The following is a 13,898-nucleotide window of genomic DNA, read 5'->3' as shown; positions in this document are numbered from 1 at the left end:
TCTAACTGTAGTGGGGACCACATAGTTAGTTTTAAGGGCTGCCAACTTAGAATAAAACAAGAGGTTTTAGTCGGGAGCTCCCGACTAGGGAATACCCTGAACCCTCTTATTACAACATGGAAACGGAGTGAGTTATCGATTATCGGAAACAAACTCGATCTGCGCAGGCACTAGAAGGACCTACATCTAAAATTTCAGTCTCTAGCTGTCTAGTTCTGAGATCCTTGTGTTTATACATACGGACGGACAAACAGACAGACAGACGGACATGGCAAGATCGACTCGGCTATTGATGCTGATCAAGAATATATATGCTTTATGGGTCGGATATGCTTTCTTCTGCCTGTTACACACAATTGAATTTTGCACAAATACAATAAACCCTTTTTCAATTCAATGGGTTCAGGGAATAAAAAAAAAGTTTAAGCCAGTTGTGGGTTAGCCAAAAAATGGGGTTACGCGTTCTCACAAGCAAAAGAAGCATGCCAATGCGAGCCAACCGACACGCATATATCCCGGCTGCAGTCGTCCATTATTAACAAGTTTCACTCATTAAAGAAATCAATGCAGGACTTAAATTAGAGAATGGATCAAATGTTCAATCTAATACAGGAGACGATGGTAGCAAAAAATAAAGCTTTTCGTGACCTGGTTAAGCATCTCATCTCCCTAAAATCCAAATAACCAACCCGCATTTTAAAATCAGATTGTGGAACGCACGCGGCTTACTTAAGGACAATGATGAACTTAGGTTCTTAGTGCCCACACTCTAGATAAAATGCTGGTAACTGAAACACACATGCGTCTTAGACTGAAAACTGAAAACACGGCTATGAAATATACCATTCTTATCAGCCCAGTGGTAACTGCAGAGATGGAGCAGCGATCGTTGTCCGATATTCTGTTCTCCGTTGTCAGAATAAGCCCATATCGCGCATGCATGTCAAGATAGTGGTAACGTGCATACAAGCACTGGAATCGTCACAATTGCTTCCTTATATCTTCCACCTAAGGAAACACGAAACTTTGAATATATCTTAATTACTTGGGCAGCTCATTCAATGAGGGGGGAGACTGTCTTCGAGAAAATGCCATATCGAGCTGCTCATGCAAAGTCCTGGCTCCAGGCAAACAAACATTATATTCGTATAACACCCAGCTAAGTCTGCGCTCGACTTTTTCACAGTTCAATCGCTATATGAACTCTCTCTGGATCACTTGCCTCACGAAGGCAATGAAACCTCCAACCTCGATCCTCTGTTGAAGCGTTTAGACTTGGCCTCGACAGAAGATTAAATCTCAACATGTAGTTAAGCGTACCGGAGGACATTAGGGACACAATCTCCATGTTCATCGAAAATATTAGACAAGCAGAAATTTGAGTTTCGCCTAAAACGAACAAGTTCATCGAATCTATAAAGTGCTTCCCTTCTTCTTCCCGTCTTCAAAAGATTCTAGTCTCAAATTGATCGGTTTCCGAACGACGCGGCCTCATGTTGTTATTGCTTTCGTCTGGCATTCATTCAATTGGTACCGAAGCGAAATTGTTCGAGCAGGGTCAGGGTCCTGGAGAGGCGATAGTCCGACGCATTGTTTCGGCTCGTTGTATTTTCGAATACCGTGAGATTAAGCCAACATGGCAGGTGCCCACGTAAAACACTCTGTTTGCCCTCTAACCCACTGACTTTGTCGGAGGTAATGCTGCAGATCAAAAACTTTAACTTAAGCGTCGAGCGCTGCTATTCATAGATCTTTTGTTCAACCGCATTTTCCAAAGATCTGAAAGTCTGCACTGATCACGATGGTCCCTAAGCCAGAGAAGTAGCTCACGGACGAAGTCGCGTACAGACCAATCAGTCTCCTCCCTGTCCGTGCACCGATGTTGAAAAGGGTTATTCTCATAAACGTGACACAGACGAAAATGTCTCGGAATCCCGGAGCACACACAAATTGCAAACACAACACCCGGGTGTCTGCAGCTACTTCTGCCAATGCCCAAAATTCAATGACAACTTCAAAACATTTTCCATATGAACCAAAACCAGCCATAATCGAAACAAACGACCAGCAATGAAAAAAGCACACCCTCTTAGCTCATTGATATGGTTTTTAAGCAGTGCTATGCCTATAATTCGCAAGATCATTAATTTTATAAAATTTCATTATTCGACCAGCAAGGCACCCTTTCTCAAAGAAGGGTATTTTAACTATTCATAAGTAGTATAACCAAATACCTACTAATATACACATTTTTATCCAATGAAATTTCGTATTAAGTGTGCAACTATTGGTACAATTAATAATAATTATTTTCGTAAAACATTAACTACCATTTCTAAGTATAAATAATTAATGCCGCGACGCGCCAAATAGTTGTTGTATGAGTGTCTTATCTCAAACATATTGGTGCAAATCTGCGTATATCTATGTGTCAGCCAAGCCAAGAGACTTCTATGAATGTAAGAAGATTGGAAGGATTTTGATGTGCGATCATTTCGTATTTAAAATGATTACATAAGTCAATAAATGATTTACTATAAAGGACCCTATTCATAAATTATTTAAAAGTATATAATAAAGGTTTGAAATATACTACTCAAGGCAAGAAATAAAAGTCTATAAAATGTGACGTCATAAGTTGTTATGCTCCGTGTGGGTAGCCCTTTGATTTGAAACCCATGGCTTGGTGGCATACGCAAATAACACATGGGAAGATCAAAACGGACAACGAAAAAAAAATGGGTTTCGTGCGCACTGTTGTTGTGCAAGTGATTTGTTGTTGTTTCCTATGGTAAATGAGCATTATTTTGTTGGGTTTGTTTTTGCGTTTGCGGACCAACCCGATCAACCGCTCATGAACTTTAAAACTTATAACTCAATGGCTCCTTGATATATACATACAAAGGGCATCGAGAGAGACCTAGGAGTTCCCAAAGTAATCCGAAGCATGTCAAAAGATACTTTGAGCGCCTTCGCTCCCATCCCAACCCACTAGTGAGACGCATAACTTATCCAGGAATAACAAGAATAATATGCCGCATTACAGGAGTTTGTCTCTGTAGGGCCAAAAAGAGGAGACTTAAACGGTGCCAAACACTGGATCTACTTAACAGTGTCTTATGAGACATATCACTTTAATAAAATATATAATATAACAAGTAATACTTATGCAGAATATAAAAAAATAAAATTATTTGCTTTATACCCTTAACACCTTAGACTCATTAGTAATACATCCATAGAAAACTAGTTTAAGCTGCCATGTTAGGTAGAAGTGATCTTGTTAACAATAATGTATATATACGGAAACAAAAATATTATGAAATAAAATATAAATATTTCATGTAGGCCATTCAAGGTCGGCACGCCGTTAAACTAAAAAATGCCGAGTTTGGTCAAGATATTGTGAGAATTTAAATTTCGAGTGATCGTTCCTATGGCACCTATTTGGATTCCGATCTTAAAAGGATTTTGCATTTATATGAGGAGCATTGTAAAGCTAATAAATGCCGACTTAAGTCAAGTCTATCTTGATAAAAAAAATTGGTTTTCATACAAAAACTAATTTTAGACTGATCGCTTCTATGGCAGTTATATGATATAGTGTTCCGATCCTAATATGACTTTGCTCATATATGAGAAGCATTTTAAACCCAATAAATGCCGAGTTTGGTCAAGATATCGTGATAAACAAAATGTATTTTCATACAACAACTTAATTTCCGGCTGATCGTTCCTATGGCAGCTATATGGTATAGTGGTCCGAACTTAATAGGATTTTGCATTTATATGAAGAGTATATTATAAGTATTAAATGCCGAGTTTGGTCAAATATGTCAAAAGATACTAATTTTTAATAAATATTTAAATAAATATTTTAATAAACTAATTTTTTTTCATACAACTTAATTTTCGACAGATTGTTCCTGTGGCAGCTATATGATAAATTGGTCCTATTCAGCTGGTTTTGAAATATATGCTGCGTGCAACAGAAAGAGAAACATTTGCAAAGTTTCATAAAGATAGCTTTCAAACTGAGAGACTAGTTCGCATAGAAACAGACATAGAGACAGACGGACATGGGTATATCAACTCGGTTGTTGATACATATATGTATATATTTTATGAGGTCGGAGAAGAAGGAGAAGGAGACATTCTATGCGTTACACATTTCATGAAAAAATTATAATACGCTCTGCAAAGGTGTAAAAGTAGATCAGATTCTTCTCATAATGCCCGACTGGACGAGGAAATATATGCTTGAGCATTTAAATGTGTGTTCCCATTGCTACCACAGGCACAAAAGGAACATTATTAAACATATAAATCTCTGGTTCGCGACAACGCCGTGATCTACTTGTGCACACATTCACATATCACAAACATATGTGTCTGTTTGTAGATCTCAGGGTTTTGTGAGAAGCTAGTGAGAAGCAGGGAGAAAGAAATGCACTCAAGTGTGGAAAGCAATGAATGAGAGCGAGGCACTTGCATACACACATTTGTATTTGGGCTGTAGGGATTTAAAACTAATATAAATATATTTTAGCCGCAGCGACGTTGTGAGCTGAGCGAGATGCGGCTTCATACTGAACGTTCGGATTTCGAGACACGCGTTCGGCGGCCACTCTCAGCAATCTTACTCTCCCAGAATACAACAAAATGGTCGCAGGCTCTCTTGGGGTTCCATCCTTGCGATTTATCGTGCCTTGATTATTGTGCTGTTTGATATATATGTGCATTGTATGGTTAGTGGTTAAACCATTACTGTAGTGCAGTGCATACGAAGGCTCAATCTTTTGTCTTCTTCGATTTCTAACGATTTTCCCATGGCTCTTTTAGTTTCTAGCCAATCTCTACTTTTGATTTCTATTAGAGTGGCGTATTTTGAATAAATGTCTATGCAAGATACAAATTGTTTGCTTTAAATTATGTATAATTCGAGGAAGTAAAATTGTCAAATTGTAATTATGTGTTTCTGTGTTCAGTTTTTCAGCAACATTGCAACATTGTTTACTTCGCATTCACTGATTGTGTTTTGAATGGGATTTTGATAATCTAGAAAGTAATATTTTTATACCCTGAACCCATTAAAAATAGGTTAAAAGGGTATATTATATTAGTGCAACGCAATGTAAATTTAAATGTGTATGTTTAAAATGCAAACGTATGTAACAGGCAGAAGGAAGCATCTCCGACCCCATAAAGTATATATATATAAGAGCTAGAGACCTGAAAATTCAGATGTAGGTCCTCCTAGTGCCTGCGCAGATCGGAGTAAGTTTCCGATAGTCAATAACTTAGTCCGTTTCCAAGCAATTGATAAGAATCGATATCGACATTCTGTTTTGCTTAGCAATTTTGGTAAATATTAAGCGATAGAGTCACCAAACATGATATTTTGCTGCTAGAATATTATATATATCAACTATCTTTCATTTTATATATATATATACCTTTTGCTACCACCCCAGAGCTATAAATCATGTTAATAAACCAACCAATCCAAGCCACAATTTGATTGCAATTGACTTTTTGAGAATACACAAATAATCGATGGTACAATGCGATATACTGTAGAAAATTTCATTAAGATCGATGAAGAGAAAACCAAAGTTACATGAGACTGCGAATAGGATGCACAGTTAGCGAAAACGTCAAGAATTTGTGTATAAATTAATATTAAATAAGAAGTCCTCACGGATTTTTGTTATAAGACTTTATTTTTGATTATTTGATTATTTTAGAAACACAAAATTATTTAGTAAAATTATGGTTTATAAAACACTAGGCCGATACGCCGTAGTGAGTGAGTTAATTTATGCGCGAAGTCGCTGGGCCGTAGTGAAAGCCGAATTAAAAACTAAATTTACAAAAGATTGATCAATATTACCTAAGCTATTGTGTGCTTTTCACAACGGCCGCTAGAATGCTTAGCTTGCGCCTCGTGCGATACCGTCGTCCAAGAGCATCCGGCCCAGAGCTATGTCAGCATCTGTGGCTGGTGTTATATTGAATTTTGCTGACCCCTGTTGACTCAGTGCTATATCAGCAGCTGGTGTCGTTAGCCTCTGTTAACTTATACATGTACACACACACATTCATGCGCGTCTGCTTCACGTTCTATCGCATTCTAACAGCATTGTAATTGCGACTTTTTTCTGTAATGCTATTTCTGTTCGTTTTTCTCGATCATACTTAATTATTGGTGTGGCTGATAGGTAGAGGCATAGTTAGTTTTGCGATCTGTCGCGAGTTCGACCCTACCTGGGAAACTGTTTTTTTTTTTGCTGGTTTGTCTGTTGAGTAGAGTCGTCCACAAGTAATACGGTTAGTTGCGAGCTCGAATCCTGCTAAGGGAATTTTTTTTTTAATTTATGTCTATTACTTCAAACGATCTCGTTGCGTGAACTGTATTTTGGCGTTGAAATAAGAGGGTTAACGGTATTCCCTAGTCGGGAGATCCCGACAAGAACTTCTTTCCTGTTTGCTTTTTAAAAGTTAGTAAGTTTCTCCATGCCTGGGTTTAACAGGTTCTTGTTAAATTTGATAATAACTTCCTTGAATTCTGCATTTAGTTACGTTACTCCGACTGACGATTTCTATATAAGCAGATAATAAAGGGAAGTCTGCATCATTGTGGAAATATATTATATTTTTCTAAGTACATATATTGTTTTTTAATTAATCTTTTGCGTAAGTTTTGGTTTCTTGATATGAAATTTTGATTTTCTATTTGTTAAAACAGTTGATCGTTTCGACAAATTGTCTATTAGAGTAGTTAATAGGTCGCTCGCTAATGAAAATATAATTTTCATTATCTACTTGTGCACTATGTATAGTAGCTGCCCGGCTATCTGTAGTTTCACCAGGTAAGTTTTCTTCTATTTTGATCCGAGATAAGGCGTCTGCGACATCATTCTCTTCACTTGGAAGGTATTTGATGTGTTAAGCAAGCTCAATAGAATGATTTTCCGTCTCTGCAACTTCATATTTTGTTCTTGTATATTTTTCAAACATGATCACTATAAACCTCGATTTATCTTTCAGAAAGATAAGACCTGAAGTATTTTGTGGCCCTGATTGAGTTTCAGCAGGTACTCTATAAGAATTTACGTCAGTCGTCGGATGTGAAATATTTTGAGATAGTAGCCACACAACCGCGGATTGTGAATAGCTGAGGTTGGATTGCGTTGCAGATACACCTGTGTTGATGAAATGCATGATGTGCTTATCTCATTTCGGTATGTACGCAGCGTAAATGAATTGCATGCTCCCTGCTTTGGTATATCGTTACCAAGAAAAGTTAATACAATAGAGAAGATATGCAATGCATATATCGGAAATTTCATGGGTTAATAAAAGTAGACCAATATTAAATTTTTTCTAATTTCTAGTACAAACATATGCATGTCCTTTTCTAGATTTGCCTGCGAAATAACAAAACAATATCAAACACAACACGACTTTGTGCAAATGCATGAAAGCTTGGTAAAAAAAGACGGGACTACTGCGACGTAAAAAATATACCGTAGATTAATTGGCAGAAGTATACCAATCAGTAGATGTTAGTGAGGAACAGGAGCTCGCTGCCATCCGCTAGTCAATGTAAAACTGTCACAGCGTCGAATATTTTGCTACGGATGCGGATCTATAAACGTATACAAGCAACAATGTAAATTAATCGAAAAAAGGTTGTTACGTTATAAATGATATAAATAATTATTTTGTTCAGACTCGAGAGGGCTCTGGAGCTCACTTACCAAAAACTTTCAAGTCGTTAATGTGCTGTAGATTCCTGATGCTCAGCTCATGCAGGATTAGTAGGCTTAGTCCCTTTCGGTGTAACGTCACGTTGATCTGTGCCATTGCCGAGACGTCTGGACTTGGTGGTTATTGAACCGACTTCCGTTCAGAGAGATGTAATCTGTGAAAGTCAAAAGATAGGTTCCGCTTAGTTGGTTGTCCCTGTTGAAGGATGCTTCGTTAATGATGATAACACCCTTGGCGACCACCGTAATCGGATTCAGGTGTCCCGTGTGGGTATTGTATGTAGCGGCAGTTATTGTGCCCAAGACTCCGCTAAAGCTTCTTGCAGAAGGAACTGATGGCTGCGTCTCCGCAGCTCCCTATGGTGAATGTGTGCGTACCGCAGTCAGCAACCATGTTGCTTTCTTCAAAATCTAAAACTATTTTATTACTTTGTACGGGATAATCAATGATTTTCTTACAAACTACTTGAGGGATTAGGAACTTAATTAGGATGTGTAAAATGTCATTATTTTGAAAAGCATCAATAATAGTTACCTCTAAAATTCTAGCAACACTAACGTTTGTGAGATGTTCATTCATAATTTCTCGGATGTCAACGTTGTTTAGGATGTTGGGCTGATGAGGTGTATTTTAGCTGAGGTTAAAGTTAAGAGCAAATTCTCTAAAACCGAAATTATTATTCTGTTCTCTGCCAATATAGTCTCGTATACATGTTCGGTATCTGTTTCGTCCGTCTTATGGATAGAATTAAATACTTCCATGACTAAATGTAGTTATTCTTGAATTTTTGTATTAATTTATACCTGCCTGTTTTCTGCTTCAATTAACTGTCCTTGCTTTAATCTAGCTTGTTGCCAATCGTCGAAGTCCGGTGTCCCAGCAACCACCTTAGGGCGGTGTCTAGCAAATTTATGCTTCGGCCTTGCCTATGGTGAAGCTACCATTGTGTTTATAAGTCCGAGGTCGACGTTAGGTGCTTTGATCATGAGTTCCTTAGTGAATATGTATAGAACGCGTTTCGTTCTGTCTTTGTAATCCTCATAGGACGATACGCTTGCAGTATGTTCTAAGTATCCGAATCTGTCCAAATCGTCACGTCTTCGTCAATGTGTGTGAGTAGTCCGTAAATTTTTTTTTGTCGTGGCGGTCAGGGTTATCGTTATAAGTATTGTTCGAGGTCCTAACCTAACATGTGTTAAAGTTCATATTATTTTAGATTGTAATGGTGTTCTTAGGTTCTGCCTCTACAATTTCCTCAGAACATAAGGGTGTTAGCTTATTACCTTGGTTTTGTTTACTTGGTAGGTTTTTATATTCGCGATTTTTATTCGCTTGTTCTTGGGTCTTTTCCTGGGCCTTGTGGATTCTTTCCCTTTTTCACAACGACGGGAGCGAAGTAAATTACCTCGATAGGTTTCTTATTCGTTAACGAGCTTATTGTACGATTGGACTTTATTGTGGCCATAAATATCAATTCCACCGTCGATTATTTTTCTATCTTTATACAGAGAGCTAGTGAGGGTAATATGGAACCTTTCAACTTGCGCATTTGACGAGATGTGCAGTGGTGGTGCATTTGCGATGTGGATGTTAAAGTACTTCAATAAAACGGACTTGATTGTTTTTGGAGTTCAGTTCATTATCTCCCTCTGTTCTGAGTGGTCGGTAATGTCCGCGACAAGGAATTTTTAGTGTTTTAATGCTGTAGAAGGGAATGTTTCGACTAGTTTGTGTTGGATGAAGGCCAATATCGGTAGCTGGCAATGGACTGTGTTAACTACATCGACTACGTCCATAGCGCGTCGCGTTCAAAGAATCAATTACGTGTCTGATTTTTCCTTTAAAATAAATGAAATTCGACACATGGGGAGCATCTGCTTCTTTTGTTATAATCTGGTTACGGAAACAGTTAACTGGCTTGCCAATTGTTACTATTGTTTATTTGACTGATACCTCACTGTGGCAGGCCCGGGCTATCTTCTAACGTGTCTACTAGCTGGTTTCCCAGCTTGTAAATCAGATTTGCACCATGTTCATCGATAAATACTTTGCAACGTTTTATCGTACCGTTAGGATTCTTATCGGACATCGCGAATGTAAGTGGTTGGTAGTCTGTGAAGATATTTAGATGCCTCACCCCATAAAGATAGTTTCTAAGCTTTTTTAGTGACCAGAAGATGGCGACAGCGTGCAGCGTGCGTGAAATCATCGTGGTTGGACGGCCATAACCGGAGGCATCGGTGGTTAGGTTGAAAGTTGATGGCTTTTTATGGGGTATTTAATAGAACATCCTCCAAAGCCAGGTTACTTTTAAGCTTTGAAAAGGATTGAAATTGTTTCTGGTTTAGTTTGATTCCTCTTTTCGTGAGTGGCTTTTACTGATTATTGCCTTTTCGCCTTTTAGTGTGTCCTTGCGGGGCTTGGCGATTATGACGTGATCGTTAACAAAACAGCGACAGTAACTCGCAAGGCCTAGAAATGATCTAAGGTCAAAAGCGTGCATGGGGCTAAGAAATTTGGAATCGCTTGCCACCTTTTTAGGATATGAATCCCAAGAATTCTGGGCTTTCTTTAAAAACTTGGATTTCTCTTGGGAGACTCGCTTACCCTTATCATGGAGACTTTTAAGGACCCAATCGATGTCCCAAATGTGGCCTTCTTTTGTTTCAGAGAAGAAAATAATTACGTCGTCTACATAAACAAAAGCATGACTGACTTATCTTCTACTTGAGTACATCGTCGATGTCCCTCTGGAAAATGATCGGTCGTTTTTTAGCTCAAAGAGGAGCCTGCCAAAGTCCGTATTTTCCGTTGTTGACGGAAAATACCGTTTTCTCTCTGTCTTGTTGGCGAGCTCGATCTGATAAAAAACCGACTTCAAGTCCAATGTTGTGAAATAATGAGCCGTGCCCATATTCGACAGCATTGTCGAAATTGTGGGCATGGGTACTTGTCGATCGTGTTTGGATTCAGTTTCCTAAAATCAATAACAAGCGAATTAAAACTAAATTACAAAAGATTGATCAAAATTACCTAAGCTATTGTGTGCTTTTTTCAACGGCCGCTAGAATGCTTAGCTTGCGCCTCGTGCGCTACCGTCGTGCAAGAGCATCCGGCCCAGGGCTATGTCAGCATCTGTGGCTGGTGTTATATTGCATTTTGCTGACCCCTGTTGACTCGTAAGAACATCCGGCTCAGTGCTATATCAGCAGCTGGTGTTGTTAGCCTCTGTTAACTTATACATGTACACACACACATTCATGCGCGTCTGCTTCGCATTCTATCGCATTCTAACAGCATTGTAATTGCGACTTTTTTATGTAATGCTATTTCTGTTCGTTTTTCTCGATCATACTTAATTATTGGTGTGGCTGTTAAGTAGAGGCATAGCAAGTTTTGCGGTCTGTCGCGAGTTCGGACCCTACCTGGGAAACTGTTTTTTTTTTTTTTGCTGGTTTGTCTGTTGAGTAGAGTCGTCCGCAAGTAATACGGCTAGTTGCGAGCTCGAATCCTGCCAAGGGAGCTTTTTTTTTTAATTTATGTCTATTACTTCAAACGAGCGCGTTGCGCGAACTGTATTTTGGCGTTGAAATAAGAGGGTTAACGGTATTCCCTAGTCGGGAGATCCCGACAAGAACCTCTTTCCTGTTTGCTTTTTAAAAATTAGTAAGTTTCTCCATGCCTGGGTTTAACAGGTTCTTGTTAAATTTGATAATACTTTCCTTGAATTCTGCATTTAGTTACGTTACTCCGACTGACGATTTCTATATAAGCAGATAATAAAAGGAAGTCTGCATCATTGTGGAAGTATATTATATTTTTCTATGTACATATATTGTTTTTTAATTAATCTTTTGCGTAAGTTTGGTTTTCAAAATATAATTTTCATTATCTTCTTGTGCACTATGTATAGTAGCTGCCCGGCTATCTGTGGTTTCACCAGGTAAGTTTTCTTCTATTTTGATCCGAGATAAGGCGTCTGCGACGTCATTCTCTTCACTTGGATGTGTTAAGCAAGCTCAATAGAATGATTTTCCGTCTCTGCAACTTCATATTTTGTTCTTGTATATTTTTCAAACATGATCACTATAAACCTCGATTTATCTTTCAGAAAGATAAGACCTGAAGTATTTTGTGGCCCTGATTGAGTTTCAGCAGGTACTCTATAAGAATTTACGTCAGTCGTCGGATGTGAAATATTTTGAGATAGTAGCCACACAACCGCGGATTGTGAATAGCTGAGGTTGGATTGCGTTGCAGATACACCTGTGTTGATGAAATGCATGATGTGCTTATCTCAATTCGGTATGTACGCAGCGTAAAAAGAGAATATATAAATAGCAATCTTTACCACAGCTATTGCAAACACAGGGTTCGGAATTACAACGCACTTATACTTTGATTCCCGCCTGCCGCTGATACCTTTCGACACGATCCCATGCTGGTCTGACTAACCCGGTAGACTTTCCAAATCTTCGTCTTTATCACGAGCGGCTGAGAAATTATTTAGAAGCTTGAAACAAAGTAAAAATATTTTTGATAAACATCAAAAGCCAAGTCATTTTAGCAATGTAAGTCTGTATGTCGTTTGACGGAGCTTGAGTGACTGGTCGTAATCTTGGTCAGATTAATAATGCTATTAAAACCTACAGAAACTTGAAGTGCTTATTGATCACGTCAACTAAATGTTGCCTTATAAATTAAAAATTTCGCATCGTAAAAGAAAAGACCACATCGTTCCCGATTTGTTGTCGAGGTTGAATGAGAATGAATTGACAGAACTGGAGAGTGGCTCAGTACTAGGCTTCGAATCAGGTTTTAAATATGAAGTTGCACGACAAGCTTACTCTGCATTTCCAGATAATAAAATATCTAATCAATTTATTTATATTAAGACTGAACAGGCTAATAGGATAAAAACACACGCTGACAATGTATGGAAACTACGGTTTCCCAATAGACTTAGGAACGATGTGATCTTGTAAACTCACAGTACTGTAATTTCATCAGACTGTGGGAAGCACAAAACCATCAAGAACGTCTGTTCTGGTCTGGATTAGTGAACGAAGAAATTAATTAAAATCCCAACGGCGACAAATGTTAGAAATACCAAGGCCCCTAATTATATCAATTATAAAATATCCAACATATAGACTACTAGCAGGTATTGGCACGAATTAAATAAATTCTCTTGAAAATTATTGAAGCTTCTTCTTTTTCATGCACAATGCCTGTGCACAACGCTAATGTGAATGGCCTGTTGGGAATGGAATAAATATTTATCATATGTTTTGCAAACTTATGCAAATAAAACCATCAGAATAAGATAAAAAATTTTTGTTGCGATTTGAAAACCGTGTTAAAGTGAAACCGTGTAAATCAAATACTGTGTAAATCGAGGGAATCTTTTAAAGAAAACAAATCTTTTTTCATGCTTGCCTTTTGACCTTCTTTAGTCTTATAGGCATTGAGTTGATAAGTTGAAAAAAAGTTTAAGGGTCTATTTGCTCCCACTTCTTCAGTAAAGCATCTGTTCTAGTTAGAATCCGCCACGACCGTTGAAATAAATGAATTTTCGGGTAAATCGCTTCCCAGCAAAAATACCCCAGCTCATTTACTCGACGAACAAACTGATTACATTTGAATGTACAATACAACGTTCTACAATATCGATAGATATTCAATTCAATAAACATTTCAAATTATGTAATCAAAATATTAAATCGCGCTGACATCCGTACTGAATACTCCACAATTACTTGTGACCAGAAAATACTCCCCGCCTGGGAAGCTCCTTCCAAAGCACAATGTATTGTTGATTCCACTGGCAAGTTGTTTCTATGTATATTCCGCTTGAGAAACCCCGTCTTGGTCTTGAGACTCACGACACGCAATGCGCAATCGCATCCGGAATGTATTTCTGACATTATTTCTAGTAACCATTATCCAAGCGGTGCGCTGTCTTCGGCGATCAGAACTAGACTTCCGATCAGTACGCTGCCCTTAGATGATTCATCCCCTTCACTGCGCTCTTCCATAACCCTTTAAGACCACCCGACTGGCCAAAAGTTATGCCCTGCTCTCAAGCGCCTACAAATACGCAGAAACAGGTCGGAGCACAGGCA

At 38.3% G+C, this 13,898-nt stretch overlaps 1 long non-coding RNA gene across 1 annotated transcript; it reads left to right on the top strand.

Moving 5' to 3' along the window:
• Positions 1-6,752: 6,752 nt before the first annotated feature.
• Positions 6,753-13,454, top strand: LOC138911526 (uncharacterized). The gene is made up of 3 exons (XR_011417162.1): positions 6,753-7,244; positions 12,130-12,344; positions 12,426-13,454. It is a non-coding gene; the product is annotated as an uncharacterized lncRNA (long non-coding RNA).
• The last annotated feature ends 444 nt before the right edge of the window (positions 13,455-13,898 follow it).

Source organism: Drosophila virilis, unplaced genomic scaffold (assembly GCF_030788295.1).
Source record: "Drosophila virilis strain 15010-1051.87 unplaced genomic scaffold, Dvir_AGI_RSII-ME tig00001178, whole genome shotgun sequence".
Taxonomy (NCBI): Eukaryota; Metazoa; Arthropoda; class Insecta; order Diptera; family Drosophilidae; genus Drosophila; species Drosophila virilis.
The sequence above is the reverse complement of the archived record's forward strand: the minus strand, read 5'-3'. Positions and strand labels throughout refer to the sequence as shown.